This window comes from Tachyglossus aculeatus (genome assembly GCF_015852505.1).
Source record: "Tachyglossus aculeatus isolate mTacAcu1 chromosome 12 unlocalized genomic scaffold, mTacAcu1.pri SUPER_6_unloc_3, whole genome shotgun sequence".
Taxonomy (NCBI): Eukaryota; Metazoa; Chordata; class Mammalia; order Monotremata; family Tachyglossidae; genus Tachyglossus; species Tachyglossus aculeatus.
Window position 1 is genome coordinate 7,438,008 of NW_024044830.1, and position 22,142 is coordinate 7,460,149.

Consider the following 22,142-nt stretch of genomic DNA (forward strand, 5'->3'; position numbering starts at 1 on the left):
GAGAAATTAAGTGACTTGCCCAAAGTCAAACATCTGACAAGTGGAAGATCCGGGATTAGAACCCACGACCTCTGACTCCCAAGCCCGGGCTCATTCCACTAAGCCACGGCTGCTTGCCCAGCATAGGTATGTGTTTATACATCTGCATATGTGTTCATATATATGTATAAGTGTAGTCACATGATTTGTGAGTGTGCATGCATATATAGGTACATATGCACATACGTGTATGTCCAAATACCTGTGGGTGTATGTTTGCACGTATGCATATATATATGCAACCGTATATATTTTTGTTCTCTCTCTATATATATGTTTTTCAATCATATTTAATTCAATTTTATCTTATTCGATCGTATTTATTGAGCACTTACTGTGTGGTGAGCACCGTACTAAGCGCTTGGGAGAGGACAGTTCAGCAACAGAGACTAAAATAATGACAATAATAATGATGTTGGTATTTGTTAAGCACTTACCATGTGCCAAACACTGCTCTAAGCCCTGGGGTAGATACAAGGTAATCAGGTTGTCCCAAGTGGGGCTCACAGTCTTCATCTCCATTTTACAGATGAGGTTACTGAGGCATAGAGACGTTAAGTGACTTGCCCAAGGTCACACAGCGGACAAGTGACAGAGGTGAGATTAGAACCCACGACCTCTGACTCTCAAACCCGGGCTCTTTCCACTCCACGACAATCCCTACCCAATAAAAGGCTCACAGTCTAGAAGGGGAGAGACAGACATCAAAACAAGTAAACAGGTATCAATAACATCAATATAAATAAACAGAATTATAGATATATACACGTCACGTATATAATACACATATATAATGTGTATAATACATACACATGTGTGCATGTGGATGCAAACATAAATATGCATATATGTGCACCACAAACATGTATGTGTGTGAGCATGTTTATGTATGTGTGTGTTAGTATGGGGCTATGCACGTATCATCATCAATCGTATTTATTGAGCGCTTACTGTGTGCAGAGCACTGTACTAAGCGCTCAATATAAATGTAAATGTATGTATATGTGTGCATGTGTGTATTTTCAATAACCTCGTCCTTCACATTTTAACGAAGCCTCGAGACCTAGGCGAGAATCCAAGTAGTCAGCCGAGGAAAACTGTCTGGGAGCTGAGAGCCGGGAGGACTTTGCTCCAGTGAGGAATGAAGCTGGCTGATTTCCCGGGCCGACTCCATCCTCGACCTCCTCTCTGCTGGGACCGTGCCTGGGGTCACTCCTAGGACACAGCAGAGATGGGGGGAGAGGGTGTAAGCATCCTCCGCCCCCGCCTCGGCCCTCCCGGGGACCCTTCCTCTCTCCCTCCATCCCAGCAGCCCAAGAGCCCCCAGAAGCAATATCCGTTGCTCTGAAACATGGCTCTCCCAGGCTAAAACGAGCTCGGTGGAAATTAGCAGCCAAGCGTTGCCCGTTGCAGGGAGTCTCTTGTGGACTCGTTAAAAGTGCAACGCGTGGAGCGCTTCAGAAATTTATTAATGAGATGCAAGAGGGTGGACTTCCTAACGAGGTCTCAGGGGCCTACCAGCTAGATGGAGCATTCGACAGAGGCTGCTCGGGGTGAGGGAAAAGAAAAAAGGAAACAGCAGCTACCTGAAAAGTTTAGCCCCGCTCCCTAGAGGTAAATCAAGTCGCGGGGAGGCCCGGTTCACACACAGTGAGGAGGGAGAGGTGGGAAAATGAACAGTGGATGTGAAAGAATGCTGGACTTTATCCTGATTCCTTCTCGGGCCTATTTAATAATAATAATGATGGCATTTATTAAGCACTCACTACGTGCAAAGCACTGTTCCTGCCTGCCCCTCCAAATTCCTCAGAACTCTGGACGCTGTCAGCACCCCTGGGCCAACAGGAGGGATTTTATTTTCTCCTAGTAGGGGATCGCCCCCAGCTCACATCCCGACTGAGAGGTTGGGGAGGAGCATGAGAAACAGCGTGACCTAGTGGCTAGAACCCGGGCCTGAGAGTCGGAAGGACCTGGGTTCTAATTCTGCCTCCTCCTCCTGTCTATTGTGTGACCTTGGGCAGGTCACATCTCTGTGTCTCAGTCCCCTCATCTGTAAAATGGGGATTAAGACCGGGCCCAACCTGATTAGCCTGTATCTACCCCAGTACTTAGTTCAGTGCCTGGTACATATTAAGTGCTTAATAGCGACTACCACCTCTGTTATGATGTACTCTTCCAAATGTTTAGTCCAGTATTCTGCAAACTGTAAGCACTCAATAAATTCAATTGATTGATTGTTTGACTGACTGATTATCCTTGGTGTTACTGTAATATATGACTTTACAATTCCTAGCCTAGTCCAGGACTGAAAGACATGAAACATGGGTTCGAGAACCGGAACTGCTATTTTCGGTTGTGTGGCTTTTGGAAAGCCCCTTAACTTCTCTGTGCCTCAGTTTCCTCATTGGTAAAATGGGAATACATTACCCGTTTTCCCTCCCTCTTAGAATATTCGTTCAGGGACTGTGTCCAATCATTCATTCATTCATTCAATCGTATTTATTGAGCGATTACAGTTTTCAGAGCACTGTACTAAGCGCTTGGGAAGTACAAGGTGGTAACATATAGAGGATAGAGACGGTCCCTACCCAATAGCGGGCTCACAGTATAGAATGGGGAGACAGACAACAAAAGAACACATATTAAGAAAATAAAATAAATAGAACACTAAATATGTACTTTATCTTGTATCAATCTCAGCACTTACAGCACAGTGCTGGGTCCATAAACAACAGCATTATAAAAATTGCACAGGCATATGCGTCGAGGAAAGGAAAAATGTACAAAAGTGGAAAGACGTGTTGGAAGGAAAGGTTGGGAATTAATCTGAGAAGTCTTTCTGGAGGAGATGAGAATTTTTTTACGAAGGCTTTGAAATTGAATTCACTGAGTCCAGTTCTCTTCTGTGGTATTAAAGGTATTTATTAAGTGCCCATTTTGGTCAATAGACGATATTAAATAAGTGCCAAAGTTCAACAGGGAGCAAAGCGCTTAGTACAGGGCTCGGCTCAGTGAAAAGAGCACGGGCTTGGGAATCAGAGGTCATGAGTTCTAATCCTAGCTCTGCCACTTGTCAACTGTGTGACTTTGGGCAAGTAACTCAACTTCTCTGTGCCTCAGTTACCTCATCTGTAAAATGGGGATTAAGATTGTGAGCCCTAAGTGGGACAACTTGATTACCCCCCAGTGCTTAGAACAGTGCTTGGCACACAGTAAGTGCTTAACAAATATTATTATTATTATTATTATTGTTGTTGTTAATAATAATAATAATAATAATAATCATCATCATCATCATCATCATCATCCCGGTTCTTTCTGCTGAATGACCTTGGGCAAGGCACTTCACTGCACAGGGCGTCGTTTTCCTCATCTGCAAAATGGGGATTCAATACCTGTTCTCCCCTCTAGACTGCGAGCTCATTGTGAGCAGGGGATGTGTCTACCAACTCTGTTATAGTGTACTCTCCCAAGCACTTAGTACAATGTCTGTACATGGTAAGCAATCAATAAATACCACTGATTGATTCATTCCTCTAGACCATAAACTCACTGTGGGCAGGGAATGTGTCTACCAACTCTGTTGTATTGTACTCTCCCAAACGCTTAGTACAGTGCTCTGCGCACAGGAAGTGCTCAACAAATGATTGATTGAAGGATTCTCTCTCCTCCTTAGCCTGTGAGCCTCATGTCAAACAGGAACTGTGCCCAGCTTGATTATTTTATATTTCTCTCAATGTTTAGTAGAATAATTGGCACAGAGTAAGTGCTTAACAAATAGCACTACTATTATTATTGTTAGGAGATTATTATTAGCTGATATTAATAATAAAACCTCATTTATTAAGTTATTATTAACAAAGATCAGCTTCCTGAGCACTTTGGCAATCACAACCTCCCTTGGCGCTTTTGTACACGTTGATTTTCCTCTTCGGCTTTATCAATCAATCAATAAATCGTATTTATTGAGCGCTTCCTGTGTGCACAGCACCTTGCTAAGTGCTTGGAAGAGTAGAGTATAATAGAGTTGGCAGATATATTCCCCTCCCACAACGAGCTTACAGTCTAGAGAGGCTCACACGGCAGACAAGGGGTGTAGCCGGGATTCGAACCCAGGTCCTTCTGACTCCCAAGCCTGTACTCTACCCATTAGGCTATGCTGCTTCCAGCGCTTAGCAAGAAGCTCGTCACATAGTAAGTGCTTACCGAATACCATAATTGTTATTCTCGTTGGAGCAGGAAATATTCACTTCAAACATATAATGGGCTCTTGGTATGCTTTACCCATGCCCCGCTTCTCGTGGACAGGGCTTCTTGGGATCGATCAATCCGTCAATTAATCAACCATTCAATCAATGACCAATAATGTTTATTGAGTGTCTTTTGAGAGTTAAGCACTGCACTAAATGCTTCGTAGAGTAAGCAGAAACAAAACCGAGGGTGGAGTAATCAATAGCATTTATTGAGCACCTACTACATACAGAGTATTGTGCTACTCTTACTACTAATTGTGGTCTTTGTTTAGCGCTTACTATAATAATAATAATAATGGCATTTGTTAAGCGCTTACTATGTGCCAAGCACTACTCTAAGAGTTGGGGGGATACAAGATTATCAGGTTTTCTTACGTGGGGCTTAATCCACATTTTTACAGATGAGGTGCCTGAGGCACAGAGAAGTTAAGTGACTTGCCCGAAGTCGCAAAGCTGTCAAGTGACGGAGGCGGGATTAGAACCCATGACCTCTGACTCCCAATCCCGGGCTATTTCCACTGAGCCCCTCTGTTTCTCTATGTGCCAAGTACTGTTCTAAGCACTAGGGTAGATACAAGGCAATCAGGTTGAACACGGTCCCTGTCTCACATGGGGCTCACAGTCTCAATCTCCAATTTATTCATTCATTTCATTCATTCAGTCACATTTATTGAGCGCTTACTGTGTGCAGAGCACTGTACTAAGCTTTGGAAAGTACAATTCGGCAACAGATAGAGACAATCCCTACCCAACAACGGACTAACAGTCTAGAAGGGGGAGACAGACAACAAAACAAAATAAGTAGACAGGCATCAATAGCATTTTACAGATGAGGTAACTGAGACATAGAGAAGTGAAGTGACTTGCCGAAGGTCACATAGTGGACAAGTTGTGGAATTGGGATTAGAATCCACGACATCTGATTCACAATCCCATGCTCTTGCCGATAGGCCGTACTAAGCACCTGGAGGGTATAATAGAGGCAGAAGATCTGGTCCCCTTTTCTTCAGCTCCCCTTCTCCTCCCCATCACCCCACCTTGCTCACTATGCTCTACCCCCCTCCCCACCGCACAGCTCTTGTGTACATATGTACATATCTATAATTCTATTTATTTACATTAATGTACGTTTACTTGGTTTGATGTGTGTAGATATATAATTCTATTAATTTAGATTGATACTATTTATGCCTGTTTACTTATTTTACATCAAAAGAAGTAAAATGTCTATTTCCCCCATTCTAGACTGTAAGCCCGGTGTGGGCAAGGATTGTCTCTCTTTATGGCTGAAATGTACATTCCAAGCGCTTAGTACAGTGTTATGCCCCACCGTAAGTGCTCAATAAATACGATTGGATGAATGAATGAATGGTTCGTACCCTCAAGAAGCTTACACTTTTATAGGATGAGCACTTACTGTGTCCAGAGCACTCTACCGTGCACTTGGGAGAGTAGAATAGAGGTAGAAGATTTGATCCCTGACCTTACACTCTAGTAGCTTTAATTGAACACCTACTGGGTACAGAGCACTGTAATGAGCATTTGGGATAGTAGAATAGAGGTAGAAATCTTTATCCTTGCTTTCAAGGAGCTTCCACTCTAAAGGGGATGGCAGGCATGCAGTGAGCAGTGTGAAGCAATGTGACCTAGTGGAAAGAGCCCGGGCTTGGGAGTCAGAGGAGGTAGGTTATAATCCTGGATCTGCCATTTGTCCGCCATGTGACCTTGGGCCAGTCGCTTTGCTTCTCTGGGGCCCAGTTACCTCATATCTACCCCAGTGTTTAGAATCGTACTTAGCACTTAGTAAGTGCTTAAAAATATCATTATAATTAATATTGTGGGACAGGGACTGTGTCCAGCTTGATGAGCTTGTACCGACCCCAGTGCCCTACCCATAGTAAGTGCTTAACAGTGAAGGAATACTGCCATTCATTAATTTGCAGACAGGAAGAAGAGATGCCTAATATAGTCACGTATGGAAATGGTGGTGTTCAAATGGACTCCAGGAGAATGTGGGTGCAAACGTGATGAGGCTCTCACATATGATATCAAATATGCAAATTTTCCCATCGTTTGACATCGGATATGGAAATTATCGCATGCAATCTTCAGGCCCTCCAGCTGGTGAACAGAAAGTGATTTTGAAGCGCCCACAGCAGGGTGGTTGAGGAAGGGGTAGTTGACCTGAAGAATGCAAAGTCTCTGCTCAACGGGTTGACAATCTTTTTGAGGTGAGGTGGGCGAGCTAAGAACCTTGGCTTAGAGGAAAGATCCCAGGCTTCGGGGGTCATAGAATGTGGGTTCTAATCCCAACTCCGCCACTTATCAGCTGTGTGACCTTGGGCAAGCCACTTAATTTATCTGTGCCTCAGCTATCTCACCTGCAAAATGGGGATTAAGACTGTGAGCCCCACGTGGGACAACCTGATGACCTGGAATCTACCCCAGTCCTTAAAATAGTGCTTGGCACATTGTAAGTGCTTAACAAATAAAATAATTATACAGAAGTAGCGTGGCTTATTGGAAAGAGCACAGACTTGGGGATCAGAGGTCGTGGGTTCGAAACCCGGCTCTGCCATTAATCAGCTGTGTGACTTTGAGCAAGTCTCTTAACGTCTCTGTGCCTCAGTTAGCTCATCTGTAAAATCTGGATTAAGACTGTGAGCCCCACGTGGGACAAACTGATTTCCATGTATCTACCCCAGTGCTTAGAACAGTGCTTGGCACATAGTAAGAGCTTAACAGATAATATCATTATTATTATTATAATGGCCAGTGTGTAGTTCCATCCACTTCCCTGGACTCCAAGGGATTAGGTTGGGAAAATATTTAGTTGTCTCTTATGCTCTTCTATGATGCATCATGACCTAGTGGATAGAGCACAGGCTCAGGTTCTAATCCCGGCCCCGCCACTCATCTGCTGTGCGACCTTGGGTAAGTCACTTCACTTCTCTGAGCCTCAGTGAACTCGTCTGTAATATGGGGATTAAGACTGTGAGCTCCAGGTGGGACAGGGACTGGGTCCAACCCGATTGATTGTATCCACACCAGCGCTAAGTTCAGTGCCTAGCACATAGGAAGTGCTTAACAAACACCATAGTTTTTAGTTTTATTATTATTCTCTGGGGCTTGGTAACCTCATTTGTAAAATGGGGATTGAGACTGTGAGCACCAAGTGAGACAGAGACTTTGTGTATTCCCCGGCGCTTAGTATGGTGCCCGGCACGTAGTAAGTACCTAAAAACTACCATTATCATTATCATCATTGTTGTTATTATTATTACTGAAGGGGGCGGTGGAGGATAGAATCTCGCTCCTCATTGATGAAAGAAGCAGAGAAACAGTGTGGCTTTGAGGATAGAGCCCTGAACTGGGAGTCAGAAGGATATGGGTTCTAATCCTAGCTTTGACACATGTCCACTGTGTGACCCTGGCCAAGTCACTTCACTTCTCTGGGCTTCAGTTCCCTATCTGTAAAATGGGGATTAAGAGTGTAAACCACATGTGGGACAGGGACAACGTCCAACCTGATCAACGTAGAATTTAGAATAGCGCTTGGCACCCAGTAAGCTCTCAACAAGTACTATAATACTAATGATAATCATTATTATTATTATCGGTGCTTCAGGGAGGAGAAAACGTTCTAGACGCCCGCCTGGATATCTCTATTGTGGAGGCTGTAGACGATGGGGTTTAGTGTCGGTGTGACCGCCACTACCTTGTCCCGGTCGAAGGAGTAGGAGGAGGTGGGAAGGATATAGGTGTAGATGATGGGGGAGTAGTAGAGGGACACCACGAAGGGGTGGGAGGAGCAGGTGGGGAAGGCCTTCCTCTTGCCCTTGGACGTAAGGATGCGGAGGATGGCTGCTACGATGAAGGTTTAGGAGAGGCAAGTCAGCAGTAAGTCCCCCATGGCCAGGGCGATGTCGGCCACGAAGACCATCGCCTCGTTGTCCCGAAGGGGGCTACAGGAGAGGGCCAGCCAGGAGGGTATCTCACAGAAGAAGTGGTCGAAGGCTCACAGCCTGTGGAAAGTCAGCCGGAGGAAGAGGCCCGTGTTCACCCAGGCACTGGTGACAACGATGAGGAGGACGGTGTCAAGGAGGGCGGAGCATGTCCGCCGGCTCATGATGGCGGCGTAGAGAAGAGGGAAGCAGATGGCCACTCAGAGGTCATAGGCCATGGCAGTGAAGAGGGGCATCTCGACCCCCAGGGACCAGATGAAGAAAAAGAGCTGGGCCATGCAGCCGCCGTAGATGATGGACTTCCGCGGCCCCAGAGTCGTCTACAGCATCTTGGGGACGATGGATGAAGTGCACACGACTTCCACCAGGGCCAGGGTCTGCGACAGGAGGTACATGGGCGTGTGCAGGCCCGCACTGAGAGAGACTGCGACCACGATGAGACCGGTGCCCAGCACGGGCACCGGAAGATGCACAGGAAGACAGTGAAGAGGAGGGACTGCATCTCGGGTCGGATCGACAGGCCCAGGATAACGAACTTAGACACGGTGCTGTTGTTCATCGGACTTTGGGGGAAGGGAAACGGTGGAATGAAGCAGGGGAGCTGGTGGGGAGGTAGGTGGTGTGCTTGGCTCTTCTTTTTTTTCCTTCTTCTTCCTCTTCCTCTTCTTCTTCTTCTTCTTCTTCTTCTTCTTCTTCTTCTTCTTCTTCTCCTTCTCCTTCTTCTTCTCCTTCTTCTTCTTCTTCTTCTTCTTCTTCTTCTTCTTCTTCTTCTTCTTCTTCTTCTTCTTCTTCTTCTTCTTCTTCTTCTTCTTCTTCTTCTTCTTCTTCTTCTTCTTCCTCTTCTTCTTCTTCTTCTTCTTCTCCTTCTTCTTCTCCTTCTTTCTTCCCCCCTTCAAAGCCCTACTGAAAGCTAACCTTCTCCAGGAGGTCTTCTCAGATTAAGCCCCCCATTTTATCTGCTGCCTCTCCCCTCCCTATCGCCCCAACTCACCTCCTTTGCTCTACCCCTCTCCCCACCCCATAGCACTTGTATATATATGTACGTATTTATACTAATTCTATTTATTTTTTATTGATAATGCGTATGTAGCTATAATTGTATTTATTTATAAAGATGCTACTGATGCCTGTTTACTTGCTTTGATGTCTGCCTCGCTCCTTCTGGACTGTGAGCCCGTTGTGGGCAGGGATTGTCTCTTTTTATTGCTGAACTGTACTTCCCAAACGCTAGGACAGTGCTCTGCACACAGTAAGCACTCAGTAAAAACAATTGAATGAATTAATGAATGAATTATATTTCTTGAGCGCTTACTGTGTGCAGAGCACTGGATTAAGTACTATGGAGAGTACAATATGACAGTATAACTGAAAAATTCCCTGCCCACTTCACGTTTACAGTTTCCTGTCTATAAGCCTACAGTCTCCCGTATCAACTTCGGAGTTTGGAATGGTGATTAGCCCATTGTTAGTTCTGAATAAATGCAGGAAATAAGAATCAAACCAAGGGAATACCCTCCGGTCTATCCCAACAAGCGTCTCTGGCTCCTTTCTGTGCTACTCGTCTGCTGTGTGATCTTGGGCAAGTAACTTCATGTCTCTGTGCTAGTCACCCTATAATACTACTACTAATAATACTAATACTATTAATAATAATAATAATGGTAATAAGTTCTTACTATATGCCAAGCACTGTTCTAAGCACTGGGGTAGATACAAGGTATTCAGGTTGTCCCACGTGGAGCTCACAGTCTTAATCCTTATTCAACAGATGAGGTAACTGAGGCACAGAGAAGTTAAGTGATTTACCCAAGTTAAGTGACTTACTTACACTTGTCACGCAACAGGCAAGTGTCCCACAGGGGGCTCACAGTTTAAATAGGAGTGATAACAGGAGAACTGAGGCCTAGAGAAGTTAAGCAACTTGCCCAAGGTCACCAACCAGAAATTGGTACCATACCCAGGTCCTTCTGACTCCCAGTTTCGGGCCACGCTGCTCGTTAACCACTAGCTCAAGCCATTCCACTGGTCTGGAACGCCTCCCACTCCAAATCCATCAAGTCAATCAATCATAATTATTCAGCGTTTACTCTGTGTAAAGCATTGAATTAAGCCCTTCGGAGAGTAAAATGCCAAAATATAGTAGGCTCATTTCCTGCCCACAACGGGCTGACAGTCTAGAGGGGGAGACAGACATAGATATAAATAAATGAATACGCGGTATATACATAAGTGCTGTGGGAATGAAGGTGCGGTGAATAAAGGGAACAAATCAGGGTGACGCATAAAAGAGTGGGAGAAGTGGAAAGGAGGGCTTATTCAGGGAAGACCTCTTGGAGGAGACGGGTCTTCAGTAAGGCTTCGATCAGGAGGGGGTGGTTGTGTAGGATCACAACTCTCTTCATATCTTCAGTGCCCTCTTTATATTATCATTTGTTTCCCTTGAATTTCCCAAGGCGAACACCTTCTCCTCCCCACAACCTCTCTTCACTCACTCAATAAATGACATATAGGGCTTACGATGTGCAGAGCACTGTACTAAATGCTTGGGAGAGTAGAATACAAGAGAATTCGCAAAGACTTTCTCTGTCCATAACAAGCTCCCGCTTCAAAGTCACCAGGTCAGGCCCGAGCTGGGATTCGCTGGTCTCCCCTGGCTTCGGGTCCCGTCGGCATTCCTCCGATTCGTCAGTGTCCTCCGGATTGTCGCCGAGCCTTCTAACAGGGGAGAGGGCACAAGCCCCCTTTCCCCCAGCCCCGTTCTCTCTTTCTCAAGGAGCTGAGAGGCTCTTCATAGGGTGACGTCTTCTTTCTTTCCCAAAGCACCTGGGTCATCAGTGGACGATTCTCAAGAGGCGATGAGGGAAAAGCTCTTCGGAGGAGTCGGTGTGCACCGTGGGATGGACTCTCCGGGGTCTTTTAGGCCCTTGGCGGCTTCTATCTCACAGGAAGGCTTCGAGGAGGCCAGACCAATCTGTATACACACTGGTTCCTCCTGATTTCCTGGGTCAGTAGCTTTCGCGTTCGTCTAGCCCTACTACAGCCCAGCCCACACGCTTCGCTTCTCTAATGCCAGCTTACTCACCGTGCCCCCTTGTTGTCTATCTCACAGCGGGTACCTTTCATACATCCTGCCCCTGCCTTGGAACTCCCCCGCCATGTACACTGGAATACCAGTCTCTCCAACCTTGAAGTCCTATTAAGATCACATCTCTTAGAGGACTTTCCCTAATGTGCCTTCTTTTTCCTGGCTCTGCCTTCTGCATCTGCTTAGCACTTAGATCTAGGACCTTTGGGTGGTCTGATCTTTGCCCCACGCTTAACCCTCCAGCATTTATATACATACATTTAAATTGCAGACTATTAATTATGTATGTATATTAATGTCTGTTTCCCCCTCTAGACGGTAGGCGTGTTGTGGGCGGAGAACATGTCCACCAACTCTGTTGTATCGGATTCTCCCAAACACTTAGTACAGTGCTCCCTCCCCAACAGCTCTTGACCATTGGCTTAAAAACGTCTCACCAGCTTTTCCCATCTCACCCACGATCTCTTTCCATCCAACCTACCTGCTCTCTCCATCTCACCCCCCAACTCTCTCCAGCCCACCCGCCCGGGTGTGCCGGCGGTGCCAGAGGACAAGAGAAGGCTCCATCTTTCTCCATCTGCCGGATCTCCTGGGTGGATTGCGGGAATGGACGGGGTCGGATCACTGAAAATTGTTCCGAGAAGAGCAGTCTCCATATCCCCTGACAGAGCAGGTTATTTCTGCTACACAGTGGCGTTTATTGAGCCACTACGATGTGCAGAGCACTGCACAAAAAGCTTTGGAAGAAAAGACTGGGTAAGTCCTCATCCCAAACAGGGGCTCACAATCTAAAAAGAAGGTGTTCAGGGGAATTCTACACGTATGTGATTCTCCTTGTTCCTGCTTGGGTGGTGGAAGGCAGAGTTGATCTAGGTGGGTTTAGGGCAATTCTGTCAGTTCAGACCTCATACTAGATGGGGCCTCTTGGACTATAACAATAAAAATGATAATCATAATCATATTAATCTTGGTATTCGTTAAGTACTTACCATGTGTCAGGCACTGTATTAAGCTCTGAGGTGGATACAAGAAAATAAGGTTGGACACAGTCCCTGTCCTACATGGGGCTCACAGTCTCAATCCCATTTTAAAGATGAGAGAACTGAGGCACAGAGAAGTGAAGTGATTTGCCCGAGATCACACAGTGAATCAGTGACAGAGCTGGGATTAGAACCCAGGTTGTTTTGACTCCAAGGTCTGTGCTCTATCCACTAGGTCACGCTGCTTCTCTAATCCATAAAGTATCTCTAACACAGGAAATTAAGTCAAGAACCAAGCCGTTAGTCCGGTGCTCTGTACACAGAAAGCACTCAATAAATACGAATGAAGGAATGAATGAATGAACCTGGAGGTGACTCTTTATCCGGGACCTTCCCATTTTCAGCTGTTCTGTTCCCTCCTAGTCTGTATCCTTCGTGTAGGGTTTATTTTTATTTTCAGATCTCAGCCTTCCTCTGCCCCTACCTCTGTCACCACTTCTCATGGCTCTGAAGCCACTCTAGGTTCCGAGGGGACTGCGAGAGGAACATTGGCCTCTTTCATTCATTCGATCGTATTTATTCAGCCCTTACACTGTAATAAGATTCTAGACCTCATTGGATGTGTGAGGAGGGAGGCTTTTTTCAAATGGTATTTGCTAAGCACATACTCTGTGCCAGGCACTGTATTAAGCTCTGGCGTAGATACAAGATAATCGGATAAGACACAGTCTCTTTTCCACCTAAGGCTCACAGTCTTAAACCTTATTTCACAGATGAGATAACTGAGGCACAGAGAAGTGAAGTGACTTGTGAAGTGAAGTGAAATGTTCAGTGCCACCAAGGTGACTGAATTCCTCCTACTGGGATTCTCGGAGGGCTGAGAGCTGCAGGTGGTCCATGCCGCGCTGTTCCTACTGGTATACCTGATGGCCCTGACTGCGACTGTCCTCATCGTCTCCGTCACCGCCCTCGATCGGCACCTCTATACCCCCACGTACTTCTTCCTCAGGAACCTGTCCTTCCTTGAACTTTGACTCATCTCCGTTACTTTCCCTAATTCCATCCACAACTACCTGACCGACCATAGATACATTTCCTTCCTGGGCTGTGCCACCCAAGTCTTCTCCGTGGTTCTGTTTTCTGCCACAGAGCTGTTCCTCCTCCCGGCGATGTCCTACGACCACTACACCGCCATCTGCCTCCCCCTACACTGTGAGGTCATCATCGACCAATTGGCTTGTGTGAAGATAGCCGCTGCTTCATGGCCCGGCGGGGGGCTGTTTACAGTGATGTCATCCTCTGAAACGTTCTCCCTACTCTTCTGCGGGTCCTTCCTGATGCCACAGTTATTCTGTGACATCGCCTCCATGGCCCGACTCTACTGCTCCGAAACGCACCCCGTCATCAATGTGATCTCAGTCAGTGGGGCCATTCTGGGCGTCTTCTCTTTCGTGCCCATCGTCATATGCTACGTGTGCATGTTCTGGGCCACGCTGAGGATGCCGGCCGACGGAGGCCGGGCCAAAGCCTTCTCCACCTGCCTGCCCAACTTCGCTGTCACGACCGTGTTTTTCACCACTGCTGCCTACAGTACCTTACCTTCACCCTCAAACTCCTCCTCAGTTCTGGACCTGATGGTGTCCGTGTTCTACACGGTGGTGCCCCCTTCCCTGAACCCCCTCATCTACAGCCTGAGGAACCGGGACGTGAAGGCAGCCCTGGGGATTGTCCTAGGTGGGAGCCCTTTCACCCAGGATAGAAAGTTTCTAATGTTGCCTTGATCCTTTGGTTTCTCTCTCCTTGGATTGACTCTGAGCAAGACTCATCCATCTAGAGAAGCAGCGTTTCCTAGTGGGAAGAACACGGTCCTGGAAGTCAGTGGACCTGGGTTCTGGTGCCCTTTTATGCTTGGTCATTTTTCTTCTCTCACCCCTATAGGCAGGATCAATTATGCTAAGCGCTTAGTGGTGCTGTCCACACAGTAAACGCTCAATAAATATGATTGAATGAACTGATCAATCAATGACCTGTATGTATTGAGCACTTACTGTGTTCTGGTACTGTACTAAGCACTTGGGAGAGTATAATATAACAACATAACAGACACATTCCCTTCCAAAGCGAAATTACAGTCTAGACAGGGAGATAGACATTAATATAAATAAATACGTTACAGATATGTATATATGTCTCCTGGGACTGGACAGCTGAAAAAGGGAGCAAATCAAGGTGACGCAGAAAGGTGTGGGAGACAAGGAATTGAGGGCTTAGCTGGGGAAGGCCTCTTGGAGGAGATATCCCTTACATGTCGCAGTGCTATGTGGAGTTGAAGATATACAGTGAGGGTGAGAATTGAATACCGACAGACGTTGACACAAGAAGCGTAGTCTTAGAGGGGGCAGAGAATTTCTGGATGAGATCAGGAGTGGAAGTTTTGCCGATTTGAACTTCCGAAGCACTTAGTACAGTATTCTGCACACATTAAGCGCTTAATAAATACGACTGAAGGAATGAATGATCATCTCCGCAGTTAGGAAGTTTTCCCTGTGAGACGCACGCCGGTGTGACGGGTCACATCGTCCCTAGTGGGGTAATCACGTGGGGCAGGCCACTACTACAGCCAAGGTCCCCAAGGTCACCAGCGGTGCCAGAACCCCAGGAAGCCAGGACCGAACAGGAGGCCCCTCAGCCCAATGTGTGACTCCCCTGAGGGGAGTCCCGCAGGGTTTTTCCTGAAAGGCCCAGCTTCATCGAAAGCCCGACACTCTCCAAGCAGGAAGCAAGAAGAGACAGGACTTCACACACCTTCCGGAGAGCCTCCTGTGGCCGACGTCTGGGAGCTGAGGGGATGGGGGATGGTTGAAGGACAAAAGAGACCAGAGCCCTCTCATCCACTCTGACTAGTGGGTCTGGGCCGGGAAGTACACAGGTGGGCTGGGGGCCTTACAGGGGAGCTGGCAGTGAAAGAGAACTACAATCTCCACACGTCTCCATGCGTAAAACAGATCTTTTCCCCAGCCCCTCCATGGCTCTCCATCCGCGAGATCTACTGGGTGGGTGGCGGGGTTGGACAGGGATGGATGGGTGACAAAAGTTCTGGGTGGGCAATCGATCTTATTTATTGAGCACTTACTTTGTGGAGTGCACCGTATTACGTGCTTGGGAGAGCAAAATATAAAATTGGCAGACATATTCCCTGCTTATAAGGAGCATACAGTCGAGAAGGGGAGACAAACATTAATAGAAGTATATAAATCATGGATCTATACATAAGTGATGTGGTATCGAGAGAGCAGTGAAAAAAAGGGGCAAATTCAAGTGAAGGGCGACACGGAAGGGATTGGGAGAAGAGGAAATCAGGACTTGGTTGGGGAAGGCCTCTTCGAGGAATTGTGATTTTAATAAGATTTTGAAGGTAGGGTTAGTGAACGTTTGTCAGATATGAAGAGGGAGGACATTCCAGGCAAGAGACAGGACGTAGACAAGAGGTGGTTGACAGGGGAGTCGAGATGGAGGTACGGTGAATAGGTTGGCATTAGAGGAGTGAAGTGTGTGGGCTTGTAGTCAGAGAGTAGCGAGCTTATATAGGAGGGGGCGAGGTGATTGTGAGCCTTAAGGATGATGGTGAGGAGTTTCTGTTTGACGTAGAGGTGGATGGACGACCACTGGAGATTCTTGAGGAGTGGGGAAACATGGTCAGAGCTGGAAATGTCTGACATTCAGTGGTGTTTACTAAGCACCTACTATCTGAAGAGCACCGTGCTCAGTTATGAGGAACAGAACAATGGTGGCTACGTTAGACACGGGACTTTGAGAGGACAGTCACTGATAACTAGATGAAGGTTAAGCTCACATGGGAGATAAAAGGCTCTTCTAACCCAGATTTGTCATGAATCAGAAGGCTCCATCTGGTGAGAGATAATTTATTTGGTTGCGCTCAGCACAGCACTCTGTGCATAGTAAGTGGTCAAAATATTTGATCGATTGATTGATTTTGTTTACCATCTGCCTGGGAGGCTGAAGGTTAAGAGGGACAGCTTGTCATGGTCACCCAGTCCACACATTTGGCTCATCTAAAACCAACCTACTCACTGTATTTTGGTCTCATCTATCCCGCTACTGACCCCTAGCCCATGGCCTTCCACTGGCCTGGAACTCCCTTCCTCTTCATGTAATAATAATAATAATAATCATAATAATAATAATAATAATAATAATAACTGTATTTAACAGCACTGGTCTAAGCATTTGGGTAGATACTAGGTTATCAGGTTGGACAATGTCCCTGCTCCACATGGGGTTCATAGGCTTAATCCCCATTTTACAGAAGAGGGAACTGAGGCACAGAGAAATGAAGTGACTTGAACGAGGTCACACAACAAGAATGGCAGAGCCAGGACTGGAACCCAGGTCCCTCTGACTCAAAAGCCTTTGCTCTTTCCACTAGGCCTCGCTGTCTATCTGACAGACCAACCCTCTCCCCACTTTCAGACTTCTTAAAATCACATCTCCTCTAAGAGGCCTTCCCCTACTGAGCCCTAATTTTCCCTACTTTCTTTCCCTTCTGTCTTTCCCTTGCCCTTGGATTTGCACCCTTTATTCTCCGCACCCCCATCCCCATAACACTTATGTACATATTTGAATTTTATTTCGATGTATGTCTCCCCCTCTAGCCTGTAACCTCTTCGTGAGCAAGCAAACATTTCTGCCAACTCTGATACATTACACTCTCCCAATCGCTTAGTGCTCTGCACAAAGTAAGTGCTCAAAAATACAACTGATAGATTGATTTGACTGTCATTGTCTGTTGGGGTTCTGAAATAACCTCCTCCTCATTGTTTTTGTAGGTGGTCTCAGCAATCCTTGGGAAACGGTCACCCTTACAGCAGTGAGGGAATTCCTACTGCTGGGATTCTCGGAGGTCCGGGAGCTGCAGCTGGTCCTTGCTGCACTGTTTCTCCTGGTCTACCTGGCGGCCCTGACAGGGAATCCCCTCATTATTGCCGTCACCGCACTCGACCAGCGCCTCCACACCCTCATGTACTTCTTCCTCAGGCACCTGTCCGTCTTCGACCTCTGCTATATATCCATCACCGTCTTCAAATTCATCCTTAACTCCCTGGCCAACCTAAAGAAATCCTAGGCTACTTTTTCCAGGTCTTCTTCATGGTTCTGTTTGCCAGCACAGAGCTCTTCATGCTCACGGTGATGTCCTACGACTGATACTTGGCTATCAATCAGTCAATCAATCAATCGTATTTATTGAGCGCTTACTGTGTGCAGAGCACTGTACTAAGCGCTTGGGAAATACAAACTGGCAACGTATGGAGACAGTCCCTACACAACAGTGGGCTCCCAATCTAGAAGGGGGAGACAGAGAAGAAAACCGCACATACTAACAAAATAAAATAAATAGAATAGATAGGTACAAGTAAAATAAATAAATAAATAAATAGAGTAATAAATATGTACAAACATATATACATATATACAGGTGCTGTGGGGAAGGGAAGGAGGTAAGATGGGGGCGATGGAGAGGTGGACAAGGGGCAGAGGAAGGAAGGGGCTCAGTCTGGGAAGGCCTCCTGGAGGAGATGAGCTCTCAGTAGGGCCTTGAAGGGAGGAAGAGAGCTAGCTTGGCGGATGGGCAGAGGAAGGGCGTTCCAGGCCCGGGGGAGGAGGTGGGCCGGTGGTCGATGGCGAGACAGGCGAGAACGAGGCATGGTGAGGAGATTAGCGGCAGAGGGGCGGAGGGTGCGGGGTGGGCTGTAGAAAGAGAGAAGGGAGGTGAGGTAGGAGGGGGCGAGGTGATGGAGAGCCTTGAAGCCGAGGGTGAGGAGTTTCTGCCTGACAGCCGAGGGTGAGGAGCTTCTGCCTGATATCTCTATCTGCTATCTGCAGTGCTCAGTACTACGTGGTCATCATGTGCCACAGGACCTGCCTTGAGATGGCAGTCTGGTCCTGGATTATCGGGGCAATGTTAGGAGTCTTCGGTTCAGCTGCGACATTCTCCCTGCTTTTCCTCAGGTCTCATGTGATCGCACAGTTTTTTTCCAACATCCCGTCTGTCATAAAACTCTCCTGGTTTAAAATGTATTCAGCCTTCAAGGTGGTTGTAGCTACTGGTGCCTGTTTCAGTGTCTTCTGCTTCGTCTCCATCATCGTCTTGTACGTACGCATCTTCCGAGCCGTTTTAGGGTGCTGGCCACCGAGGGCAGGGAAAAGCCTTCTCCACATGCCTGCCTCACCTTGTCGTCAGCACGGTTTTTTTCTCCACGGCCGCCTTCATCCACTTAAAACCGACTTTCATCTCCTCCTTCCGACTGGACCTGCTGGTGTCCGTATTCCACACCATGGTGTCCCCCACCCTGAACCTCCTCATTTACAGCCTGAAGAACAGGGACGTGAAAATCGTGATGGGGAGGGTCGTGTACAGTGCTCTGCACACAGTAAGCGCTCAATAAATACGATTGAATGAATGAATGAGTCATTTCTCCAGAGATAGAAAGTTTCACTTCATGATCTGACCTTGTTATTTGTCTTCCCGCGGATTGACTCTATACAGACTTGGGACACCTGCAAAGATCTGAGATATCTGTCGTTAGAGACTTTTCTGACTGTACGCTGCTTTGACGAGTTTGGTAGAAGAGTTTTTATCCAGCTGTTCTTGACTGATATTTCAATCTAGGTCCCCTGTCTGGGGATGGATCCCTGCACTTGTATTCACCCTCTTTATTCACTACCAGCAGAGGGTAAAACACGGGCCTGGGAGTCAGAAAGACCTGGGTTCTAATCCTGGCTCTGCCACACAAGTCACTTCACTTCTCTGGGACTCAGTTCCCTCATTTGTAAAATGGGGTTTAATACTGAGGGCCCCATTTGCGACATGGACTGTGTCCAACCTGTTTACCTTGTATCTACCCCAGTAGTTAATACAGTGCCTGATACATAATAAGTACTTCACAAATACCACTATATAAAGTTGAAGGGGTAGCTGCAGAAGGGTGTTTTAAAATCAATTTTGATCCTCAAATCTGCCCCAGAAGCCAGGAGCAGGGGAATAGGTTGATTTATTCCAACCACTTAACGCTCTCAGTTGTCACTCAATAAACACCATTATGATTTCTCCTTCAACTCTTATTGTTGCTACTATTGTTATTTATTGTATAATATACTTCAATAATTAAGTATTGATTCAATTAATCAATCAAATTGACGTACAACAGAAGGCTAAGATACATTCTTTGCACACAAGGAGCTTACACTTTTCAAAAACGTAATAGGTGCCTGTGACACGCAGCCATTCTTTTTTTTTTTGACAAGCCAATCTGAATATTGAATTCAACCATGACAAACCAAATGAGCTATGGAGTATATTCTCCCTACAACAATATATCTCCAATCCCCAGAGTTGAAACAGAAAGCTATTATTAATCATAGAAAGAGAACGATGAGTCCGTTGATGTTGTTCTAGGAAGGAGTCCCAGAGTGTGAACCACGTGGGACTGGGCAGATATTTAGGTTGTGGGGGCCGGTTCCACGGACAGCCCACGATCCAGGCCTCCCGAGATTACCGGACGGTCAGCCGTCTCAGTGGAGTCTCGGGCCCGTCCTCCCACGGGGAATCCCCCAGGAAATAACCCGGCCGTGTTCTGAGGTGACAGCACAGCCATCCAGAGAGCCGAGAGCAGGAGGGAGGATTCTGGCAGCACTCACCCCTTCCCCAGACATTCCTGTCACCCCCATCAGTGTCCAGGACCGACAAGATGACGTAAGCCTCTCTCTCATCAGAGATCAGTGCACACCAGCCCAGGACAGGCCCGGGGACTCTGGAGAGGAGTAAGGGAAAGGTGAGGGGACGGGAAGGGAAATTTCAATGTAAGCCCAGAATAAGAGGATCAAAGTTAGAATTTCTCCTATTCTTTCACATTACGTCCCTGAGGAGAAATAGACCATTCCAGCTACCAACCCCTCCAGAGCCAGATCAGCGGGCGTGGATCTTTGTGAGTGAGGGGAAACCAGCTACCAATCAGTTTTCAGTGGAACGATCCAGGTTCTGAGACTCAGAAGACTCCCATCTCTCCCACTGTCCTGCTGTGTGACCTCGGGAAAATCACTTAATCTCTATGTGCTCTATTTTCTTTTTCTGCTAGGTGCTTAGTACAGTGCCTAATACCCGGTAAGTGCTCACCAGATATCGTTGATTGATCAATCAATCTCTAGCTTTCATGCAAGCATCGTAGCTTTCAGTAAGCATCGTGGCCTAGTGAATAAAGCATGGGACTGGGAGTCAGAAGGACATGGCTTCGAATCTAGTCTCTGCCACGTGTCTTCTGTGTGACCTAGGGCAAGTCACTTCACTTCTCTGAGCCTCAGGTACCTCATTTGTAAAGTGGGGATTAAGATTGTGAGCTCCATGTGGGACAGGGACTTTGTCCAACCTGATTAACTTGCATATACCCCAGGTCATAGATCAGTGCTTGGCCCATAGTAATACTATTGTTATTATTATTCCCTGTTTCTAAACTCTCAAGCTACCTGGAACCTTGGTTTCTGTCATACACTGTGGTCAGAGATCCAACAATCTATTATATTGTAAACTCCTCGAAGGCAAGGATATCATTTTTGCTCTCCCTATCTCTTAGACTGTAAGCCTCAGGCAGACTAATCAATCAGTCGTATTTATTGAGCACGTACTGTGTGCAGAGCACTGTACTAAGCGCTTGGGAAGTGCAAGTTTGCAACGTATAGAGACAGTCCCTACTCAACAGTGGGCTCACCGTCTAGAAGACCAGAGACTATGTTCCACATACCTATCCCAGTGCTTGGCATACAGTATGAGTTAAATGGGATTCAACATCTGTTCTCCCTAATGCTGAGGTTGGGGGTCCTAAAAGGGACCTAATTGTCTTGTATCTACCCCAAGACTTAGTATAATGCTTGACACATAGTATGTGGTTAACAAATACCACAATTATTGTTATTATATTATCTATATCATATATATATACATGTTATAATGCTTATAAAATACTCTACGGATCTTTCTGATTTGTAAATTGTAAAGTAAGGAAAATAGGCAGGTTTGATCATAAGGTGAGGTATAGAATTGTTAAACTGATTTCTAGACTGAGAGCTCATTGTGGGTAGGGAAAATATGTACCAGTTCTGTTGCATTGTCCTCTCCCAAGCGCTTAGTACAGTGCTCTGCACACAGTAAACACTCAATAAATACTATCGACTGATTGAATGTGGGCAAGGAATGTGTCTACCAACTCCATTGTATTGTATTCTCCCAGCCACTTAGTTCAGTGCTCTGCACGTAGTAAGCCCTCAGTAAATACCAGTGATTGGTTAATTGTTCGATTGTGGGCAGGGACGTTGTCTGCCAACCATGTTGTATTGTACTCTCCCAAGCGCTTAGTACAGTGTTCTGCACTGTAAATGCTCAATAATTGTCATTGATTGATTAAGGTTGTCTTCTGGTTTGAGACGGGTTTAGGGATAAGGAAGACATCATAATTAAGTGTTGGCCTATGGGAACATAAGACCAGTAATGACACATTCCCTGCCCATAGAGAACTTAGACTCTGATCAATCCATCAATCAATGGGTGCAGAGCACTGTCCTAAGCACTTGAAAGAATACAATAGAGAAGAGCTAGTAGGCATGTTCCCTGCTCGCAAGCTTACATTCAAAAGGGGGTGACAGACATAAAAATAAAGGGAAGAGGAGATAGACGTAGATGTATTTGCAGCAGAGCAAGCTAGAGAGGTGGCTGTGCAGTGGAGTAAAAGAATATACATGCCAAGGAGGAATA

General features: G+C 46.4%; 1 pseudogene; it reads right to left on the bottom strand.

The window, feature by feature from the left end:
* Positions 1-7,905: 7,905 nt before the first annotated feature.
* LOC119921606 lies at positions 7,906-8,816 on the bottom strand (annotated as a pseudogene).
* Between the last annotated feature and the right edge of the window lie 13,326 nt (positions 8,817-22,142).